The following is a 9,072-nucleotide window of genomic DNA, read 5'->3' on the forward strand; positions in this document are numbered from 1 at the left end:
GTCAGAAGGAATGTTAGAGCTGCAAAGGACCCTAGCAATTGTTCTCCAACCAAACACCTCATTTACAGATGGTGGAACGGGGGCGAGGGATACCTCCCCCAGGCCACATGAGGCTGCAGGCTGAAGGCAACAACCAAGGAGCAAGTGGGAGTGATGCCTGAGTGGGCTTTAGAGAGATCACCCAGGGTGGAGCCTGTTCCCTTTTCAGTTCATTCCAAATCCTTCTGACGATCTCGAAGAGAAAGCCTTACTGGGAGCAGATCTTTCTTTAGTATCCCTCTAAGACTCACCAGCTCCATTTTGACATAGATGCCAGGGCAGGCAACAGTATCCAGCTAGGACCTGATAACCCTGTTTTAGTTTGTGAGTGGTGGTGGTGGTGGTGGTGGTGGTGGTGGTGGTGGTGGCAATTTTAAGTGTTATCCTATAACATACAATTTTGGCTTTCCTTTATGGTATTGATTTCAAGTTTTCTTTATACATATTGATTCATGTCCAAACAGTCAATTATTTAAAGAAAAATGTATATAAATACATGGGTCACAGATATGCCAAAAATCCAAAATACACTACATGAATGAGAAACAGAAACACTAATCTAGTCCTCTCTCTCTCTCTCTCTCTCCCAAGTGTTTATCCTGTCTCAGCTTGAAGACCACTAGTGTCATGAAGCTTATTGCCTTTCTAGTGAGTTTCTACCAATCTGTGATTGGACAGCTCCGACTACTCAAAATATGAAAGTATTTATTTAATGCTTTAACAACCCACAACCCCCTGGCCCTATTCCCGCCCCTTGTTGAATGAATAGGATCTGGCCATCCTTGCCAGGTATACCTAGGGCTGAGGTCTGTGCGTCGTTGGTGCCCAATACAGGCTTAAGCCAAGTCTAGAAACAAGTCCTTGATAATACTTAGGTCCCAGCTGGAGGGAAAGAGTTTTCTCTCTCTCCGAGTCTGAGTGTTTGGCAGGAAGGGAAAGGGCCAGACCAGCCAAGTGGGCCATGCAGGTAGCAATCTGCTTGTGTGCTGTGAAATCTGAGGCCACGGAGGGAGCAGAAAGGAGAGGCTGGAACCACCTCCCTCTAAAAATAGACCTCTAGAACATCTTAATTTTCTGTGATAACCTCTGATACAGAGGCACCTTGAAACCCCTGGGTCAGCCCCAGAGGTTCTCACTCCCGCGTCCTGACACACACGCATTCACTTACTTATGGGGCCCTGCCCAGGGAGCAAAAAGAGGTCTCTTTTCCACATCTTACTCCTGGCCCATCATTTTCTGGCCTGGCCACCATGTGTTTTCGGGGATACTTGTGGCCCTCTTGCTTCTGGGTGAGTCCCTAGGTACCTCACCATTTCAGGCCCGCTTCCTCCCAACAGCTTCAAGATCTGCCGCCTCCAGAAACTCCTTGGGGTCAGTCCCCGGCTGCATCCTTCCTGACTTCCTTCCTCCCCAACCCCAGTGTCCTCAGCTGCCCTCTCCTTCCTCCTGTGATCCAGGCCACCAGGCCCTTTTCTTTCATCCTGGCTAGCTGCCAATCAGTACACCCCAAAGTTAGCACAACCAACAGACAGCAGGAGGTGACAGTCTCTGGGCTTTGCATAGAGGTCCCTCCTGCTAGGCACTGAAGCCAGCCCCCATCCCCTTTGATGGTCCAGGTAATCTCAGCACTGTTCTGTGACATTTATCTCTGTACCCTCTTCCCACCTCCACCCCAGCAGGACCCATTCCCTCAATAAAAAGTCAATGAAGGCCATTCCTTGCCAGCTCAGGAGTCCCTGAAATCACAGTTCCTGTCCTTCTATCTAGCTCTCAGCATACAGAAGCCTTGCCTAGCCACCTCCTGGGGTTGTCAGACTGTGAGCACCTGGGAATTTTCCAAATCTTTGTGATAACATTTGTGGACTGGATGAAAACAGGTCTTTACAAACTCAGAGGGGAAAACTAACCACATAGAATGGTCTGAACATAAAAATTCCTAACTAAAAGCGAGTCATGGAGGGTAGTTACTTCCCAGGCCTGCACCTTTCTTGACAAAGGTCAATCTTTACCTTAAGCGAGCCTGTCGACTGTCTTTTTATAAGATAATATACCTTTAAAATGTCAGAGTAATCTTCTTTTCCAGATCCTTCAGAGCAGAACCACGGCATCAGAGCACAAGACCACAGAATCTCTCATTGTTATCTTGTCTCCCCAAAGGTACCACCTGTATGTGTTGTAAATGTTAACTATCCTGTACCCACCAATGGAAAAAAAGGTATATGTCTCCCTGTTTTAGTTTTTAAACATTCCCAGAGATTTCTCTGCTTTGCTTTCTCCTGTCCCCTCAGTCTACCAGCAATGAATTTTATGTAACCCTCCTTATGTCTCCTCCTTTGATTCTAATGTATAAAATAAGCTGCAAAACTGCCATTCTCTGGAGCACTTTCTCAGTTCAGTGAGATTTTGATTCCTGGCAATTGTCATGAGTTTGGCTCAAATAAACTCCTAAATATTCTCTATGGGTTTGGACATTTCTTATGTCAACATATCCCTGCAAAGCGTTGAATTTGGTTTTTCCTTCTTGACTCTTTTTCAACTGATCTGAAGCAATAAGGTAAAATGTGTCTCCCTACCCCTTATCCAGAACTCTTAGTCAAAAGTAACTTATAGCTCCCACTCTCCAGCTCAAACTTGATTCAACTATCCTGTAATCCCCACTACAGAATCAGGGCCACCAGTGACCAACCAGACCACGTGGTATGGTCTGAATCAAAGTCCTCTGGGCCAACCTCCCCTCTGACAGTCTTTAAAAGGTGACAGCCTCCATTCTCCTTGCCCACTCTCCCACCCACCTGCAGTCCTGCAAACAGTGGCAGAAAGCTTGCATTGGGAATGCCAATCAGACACTCCTAGAAAGGATTACAGTGGGAAATATGTCTAGCTCAGGCTCAAGTGGTCAAATCTAAACAAAAGCAGGCAAAATGGAGGAGGCTCCCTGAAGAAGGCCGTTTTTATATTCTCAAAGATTGGCTCTGCTTTGCATTTGCTTGTAGGATGTAGAAGCCAGTGATATGAAGAGGAGAGAAGATGGAAATCATTAGTCTCAAGACTCTCTCATTCTCCTGAGAGGAGAGAAAAATGGTGCAAGCTTCCAAGAGACCTTTGGCAAAGCCAAACAGAGTCTTTCATAAACAGGCAAGAGTAATTTATGATTAAAAAAATGATCGAAACAGCAGTTGCCTCTGAGGTTGGGGGCAGAGATTGACTGAGATGGAGCATGAGAGAAATTTCTAGAGTGATGGTAAGATTCATTGTATACAAGTTTTACCTTAAAGGGAAAAAACTAAATAAATATAGAACTCTTGAAGGGCTCTATCCAATAGAATGTTCTGCAGGGATAGAAATGTTCTGTATCTCTGTTGTCCATTATGGTCCCCACCAGTCACTGTGGTTATGGAGTGCTTGAAATCTGGCAACTGAATTAGGTGCCTTGGCACACAGGCTCTCACAGATCCACCAGAGCCGGGCAACCTTCTCATTAGAGATAAAGGCAGACTGGTGGACATGGAGTAGTTAAGGGACTTGCCCAGTGTCACACACAGCAACAAGATGGGCAAGGGCAAAAAGCTTCAAATATCCCGGTTCTGAAGTGTTCCCTGGTTTCCCTCACATCCCAGAGAGCCGAGCCTCAGGGCTGGGGGTAAGGAGAGCACTGAAGGATGGAAGAGCTCAGGAGTCTCCGCCAGATGCCAGTGGTGCTGAAGTCCCAGCTAGGGGACAAACCTCTTTCTGGGACACTTTTGGTCTAATAGTGACAATATTAGTCCATTTTTCACACTTTAAATTTTATAAAGCACAATTATACACACAGTATCTTATTTCATTCTCATAACTTGGAAAACTAACTTCTTTCCTTCCTTCCTTCCTTCCTTCTTCCTTCCTTCCTTCCTTCCTTCCTTCCTTCCTTCCTTCCTTCCTTCCTTCCTGCCTCCCTTCTTTCCTTCTTTCCATCCATTTCTTTCATCCAAGTTGTGGGCAGCAAGTAAGGTGTAGGAGTAAAAATGTAGACTCTGTAGTCCAACTGCCTGGGTTTGAATTCTCATTCACCAGGCACATGACTTAGTAACATGGTCCATTTTAACCTCTCTATACCTCAGTTTCCCAACATGAAAAATAGGAATAATAATAGTACTTGCTTTTCTGGGATGCCATGAGAATTAAATGAAACAATCCATTCAAAGTTTATTATTATTATTTACTGAGCATTGTAAATGACAATGGGAGAGCTGGAGTTGAGGTCAGGGCCCAGGTTAGAATTCCAGAGGAAGGCAGAGTCCTGACAAATTAAAGCTGAGTTGGAACTGCCCAGACTCCACAAAAGGCAGAAGGAGGGAGTTTTCAGTATGTTTTTCCCCTGCCTAGAGCAAACATCTGAGCTTCGTTCTGCACTCAGCTCTGAGGTGTATACCTTTAGAGAGGGGTTACTATTTGCTCATGAATCTCCCATCTGAAAAATGCCTCTTCCCTGAGCCTACTAGGCGATGAATCACTAGGATCATCACCACCATATTTAGTGATCCATCTCCCACTGCCCAGCAAGCTGCACACCCACCCCTTCTTTCTACAGGCTGCAGCCAAGCGGGGAGCTTTACAGGATTGAATTAATGTCAGGAAAAGGGACTTCTGGGTCCTCCTATCTTCCCACCAGCCTGTCAGGGTGGGAAGATAGAAAAATCAATCACTAGTAAACTCTGTGTGTAATGGCGGCTTGCGTGTGTGTGTGTGTGTGTGTGTGTGTGTGTGTGTGTGTGTGTGCATGAGAGAGAGAGAGACCTTACATTTACAATCACACTTATGAGCTAAGTTGGTCCTTATAAAACTCTGGAAGGGCAAGTATTATTTATTCCTATTTTTTAAGATGAGAATTGAGTTAGAGAGCAGCGAAATGACCTACCCAGGATTAGCTGTGTTAAATCTTGTTGTGTATTGTCAGTATCCCATCAGTTATTACAATCTGTACTATGTAATTAGCTCCTAGCACCTGGATTAGCACCTGGACTGACTGGAAAGTTCCCTGAAAGCACCTTTAATCAGAAAGGGCATCACTGAAGTCACAGCTGGGTGTCTGCCTGAAAGGGTCCTCCTGGCTTCATTTTCCTTGGCATTGCAATTGTGCCATCCTTCTAGAACAACTTCCTCCAGTTGATGGATGGCACATTTAGTTCTAGTGGGCAGACCATTATGGAGAGCTTCGCTGTGCCAAGCACAGCACCTGAGGCAGGATGGGGGTGGGGTATACAGAGATGCATGAGATGCAGAGATCACCTACACAAAAGTAATAGGCACCTAGGAGCTTAGACACTAGGACTCTAGACTGAGCTATCATTCAAGTCCACAACTGGGAGAATAATTTGTTGATATTTTGGTGGCAAAAGTAGTGCTTTTTAAATATAAGTGAGATTTCTGCATCTTAATTATGGTAGTATCTCCTGTTTGCCAGGCCCTGTGTTAAGTGTCTAATATAACACAGCATCCATTAAGTCTCTTCTTAACTGACATAGATACCTTGTGAAATAGACACTGCTATCATCACCGTCTTACACTTGAAGAAGCTGATGCTTGCCAGAAGGTCACCCGGCTCGCTCATAGGTGGTGGAGCTGGGATTTGAACCCAGGCAATTCCAGAGCTTCATGCTGAACTGTCAGTGTAGGTCACACACTATAAAAGACCTTTTTCCTGAGTTTGTGTGTATCACTATATACCAATGTATTAAATATTAACCAGAGACTGCCTGCCTGAAGCATAGTTTTCTCCTTGTTAAAATAAAGATGAACAACAGTTAGAGAAGTTCTAAAACCTACAAACACCAAACAAGACTTTCTTCTTAATGTAGTCAGAAGTATTGAGGATAATTAAAGGAGAATAACTGTCCTGCCTTTTGATGCACTATTATCATTGCCATTCCTGCGTCCCATCTACAATCATCTTTCATACTATCTGTGTCACTCAGTAACTTCCTGGGTGGGCAGGGGAGGAGAAGGTATACCTCTCTAGTGGACAAGCGTGCCTCCTTCCCCACTTCACCCTCGTTCTGCTGTGTCTGTCTTTCCCAGGTGAGAATTACTATGTTTAATGAGCACTGTTACTTATGGGAGAGTGTTACTCACATGAACAGTCTAAAGGCAGGAAAGAACCTTAGCTGACTGGGACTGAGATGGAGCCTTAGGAAGTCCTTGCACACACTGCAGAATTTCAGAGAGAGTTCACATTCACTTTCTCGTTGAGTTCTTGACCAACCCAGTGAAAGGTTCAAGAAGATGATAATAAAACCAAGACAAACAACACTTAGCTTAAATTGGACAAGGCAATGGATGACATCAAGAGTTAGTATTACTATTGTAGAGTATAATAATTTTGTGGTAATGCCTTTTTTTTTAAGTCCATTTCTGTTAGAGAAATATACTGTTTTGAATTTGCTTTAAATTATCCCAGTGAAGAAGGAGGAGGAAGGCAGCAGCAAGAGAGAAGAATGTGTTTTTATAAAATAATGAAAGAATATTGATATTTATTGAAGCAGAGCAATGAATTCGTACATTCGTTATAGAATTTTTCCACTTTGTATATGTTTGATGTATACATCCATATATACACAAGTGTTCATAATAAAAAGTTTTTTAAAAAGTCTATGCTTACTATGTTCAAGAAGAGAAAAGAAAACAATAATAATGTTGGCAAAGAACTAGAAACTCTACAATAAAACACATATCATATTTGAAAAGGAAACAAATAGGAATTATAGAACTGAAAAGTACAATATTCAAAAGTAATAACTGGATGGATGGATCAATATATCTACACAGAGAATTAGTGAATTTGAAAATTAGAAAAGAGTTATCCAGAATGAAACACAGAGAGAAAAAATATATAGAAAAATACAAAAACGGGTCAGAGACAGATTAAACACTGAGAGAAGTTTCAACATATTTGTAATTAGTCTCAGAAAGAATGGAGAAAGAAGAAATGGGACAAAACAAATATTTAAACTAATAATGGCTGAGAATGCTGTCATCCTGATGAAAGACAACAAGTCACAGACTTAAGAATCCCTACAACTCCCAAGTATACTATTATTAAGGGGTAGGGGAAGAAAACATCTGGGAACACCATATAAAACTGTAGAGAATAAAGGACAAAGAAAATATCTTAAAAGCAGGTAAGTGGGGAAAAAAAGATTACCTTTGAAGAAACAGAATTTAGACAAACAACTGTCTTCTCAAATGAAATAAGGAAAACTGGGAGTAAATGAAATATCTGTAAAGAACTGAAAAAAAGTAACCGCCACCTAGACTTCTACACCCAGCAAAACATATCTTTCAAAATGAAGACAAAATAAGGACATTTTCAAGCAATCTGAAAAAAATTTTCACCAGCAAACCAGCAAAAAGAACTACTAAAGGGTATTCCCCTAACAGAAAAACAGTGATTCCAGATTGAAGGTTGGAGATGCAGGGTAAATGTAAATAACCATGGACTGTTTCAACAAGAATAATAATATTATAAAGTTTATTTTATGTGAACGATATAAGTCAAGAGGGGGATAAATGGAATTAAAATGTTCTAACAACCTTCCATCATCCAGAAAGATGGTAATGTTCTAATCAATATTATACTTTTTATAAGTCAAAGATAAAGATTATAATTTCTAGGGTAAACACCAAAAGAATATTGTAACATGTATAATTTCCATGCTAATGGAGAGTATAAAAGGAAAAATAACATACTCAAGAAATCCAAAAGAGCAGGAAAGGAGGAAAGAGGGAACTGAATGGACAGGAAAAATAGAAAGAGGCTAGTAAAAATAGTAAATTTAAACTCAATTATATGAGCAACTACTTTAAATAATTAACATATTACTAACTTATTATTAATATAATATTTATAAACTACAAGAGAATAGTAAAAAGACAATATTTTAATAAATAAAGCTGAAATATTAGTATCTATACTGTATGGGAGGAAATAAAACAATACCTACTTCACACTTCACACAAAAATCAACTCCAGCTATATGGTAAACCTAAATGTAAAAAAAATGTAAAATAAGCTTCCAGAAGATGAAATGGAAAACTATCTTCATTGCCCCAGTATAGGAAAAAACTTCCTAATCAGAACAGAAAAGGCACTAACCAATAAGGAAAAGATTGTTACTTGGATTGTTACTTATAAACTAAGAACTTCTTGTTAATCAAAAACAACCAATTGAAAGTCTACGGCCATGCCACCCTGAACAAGCCTGATCCTGTGTGATTTTAGAAGCTAAGTAGGGTTGGACCTGGTTAGTACTTGGATGGGAGACCACCTAGGAATATCAAGTGCTGTAGGCGTTAAAAAAAAAAACAAAAACAATTAATATTGGAAAGACAAACCACAGAGTGGGACAAGATCTTTGCAACACATATAACTGATGATAGGATCATATCCAAATAAAAACTCCTATAAAACAGCAAGAAACAAACATTCCAATAGGAAAAGGCAAGAGTCTTGAAAAAGCAATTCGCAGGAGGAACTAGGTCCCATTCATTATTAGAGAAATGCAAATTTAAATCACAGTGAGATGTCATATATACAGAATGTACAAGAAGCACAAAAGAACAAAGACTGACAAATATACAGGAGTTACAAAAATGTACAAATGTGTATTGTTTGAACTGATGAATGCAAGTGTGGTTGCGAATGAAAAGCAACAGGGACTCTCATATTCAGAATATGAGTGTAACTTTGGAAAACAGGTTGGCACTATGTACTATAATTAAAGGTAGGCATACCACAGAATCCAGCAATACTACTGTGAAGTAGAGTAAAAAGCATATTCATAGCAACATGATTCTTGTAGTCCTAAACTGGAAATTACTCAAAAGCCCATTAATAACAGTGGATAAATATACTGTGATAATTTCGTACAATGGACAGCTATACCAAAATAAAAACGTAGTACATTACTGCTATTTGTAAGTATACATATGAATGTCTCAAACATAATGTTCAGACACACATTTCAAAATGACACACATAGTAAGACTCCATAAAAATTC

At 40.7% G+C, this 9,072-nt stretch overlaps 1 pseudogene; it reads left to right on the forward strand.

Annotated features, from left to right (window-relative positions):
• The first annotated feature begins 8,245 nt into the window (after positions 1 to 8,245).
• On the forward strand, positions 8,246 to 8,364 carry LOC120610059 (uncharacterized; annotated as a pseudogene).
• Positions 8,365 to 9,072: the final 708 nt, after the last annotated feature.

Source organism: Pteropus medius, unplaced genomic scaffold, assembly GCF_902729225.1.
Source record: "Pteropus medius unplaced genomic scaffold, Ma_sr-lr_union100, whole genome shotgun sequence".
Classification (NCBI taxonomy): Eukaryota; Metazoa; Chordata; class Mammalia; order Chiroptera; family Pteropodidae; genus Pteropus; species Pteropus medius.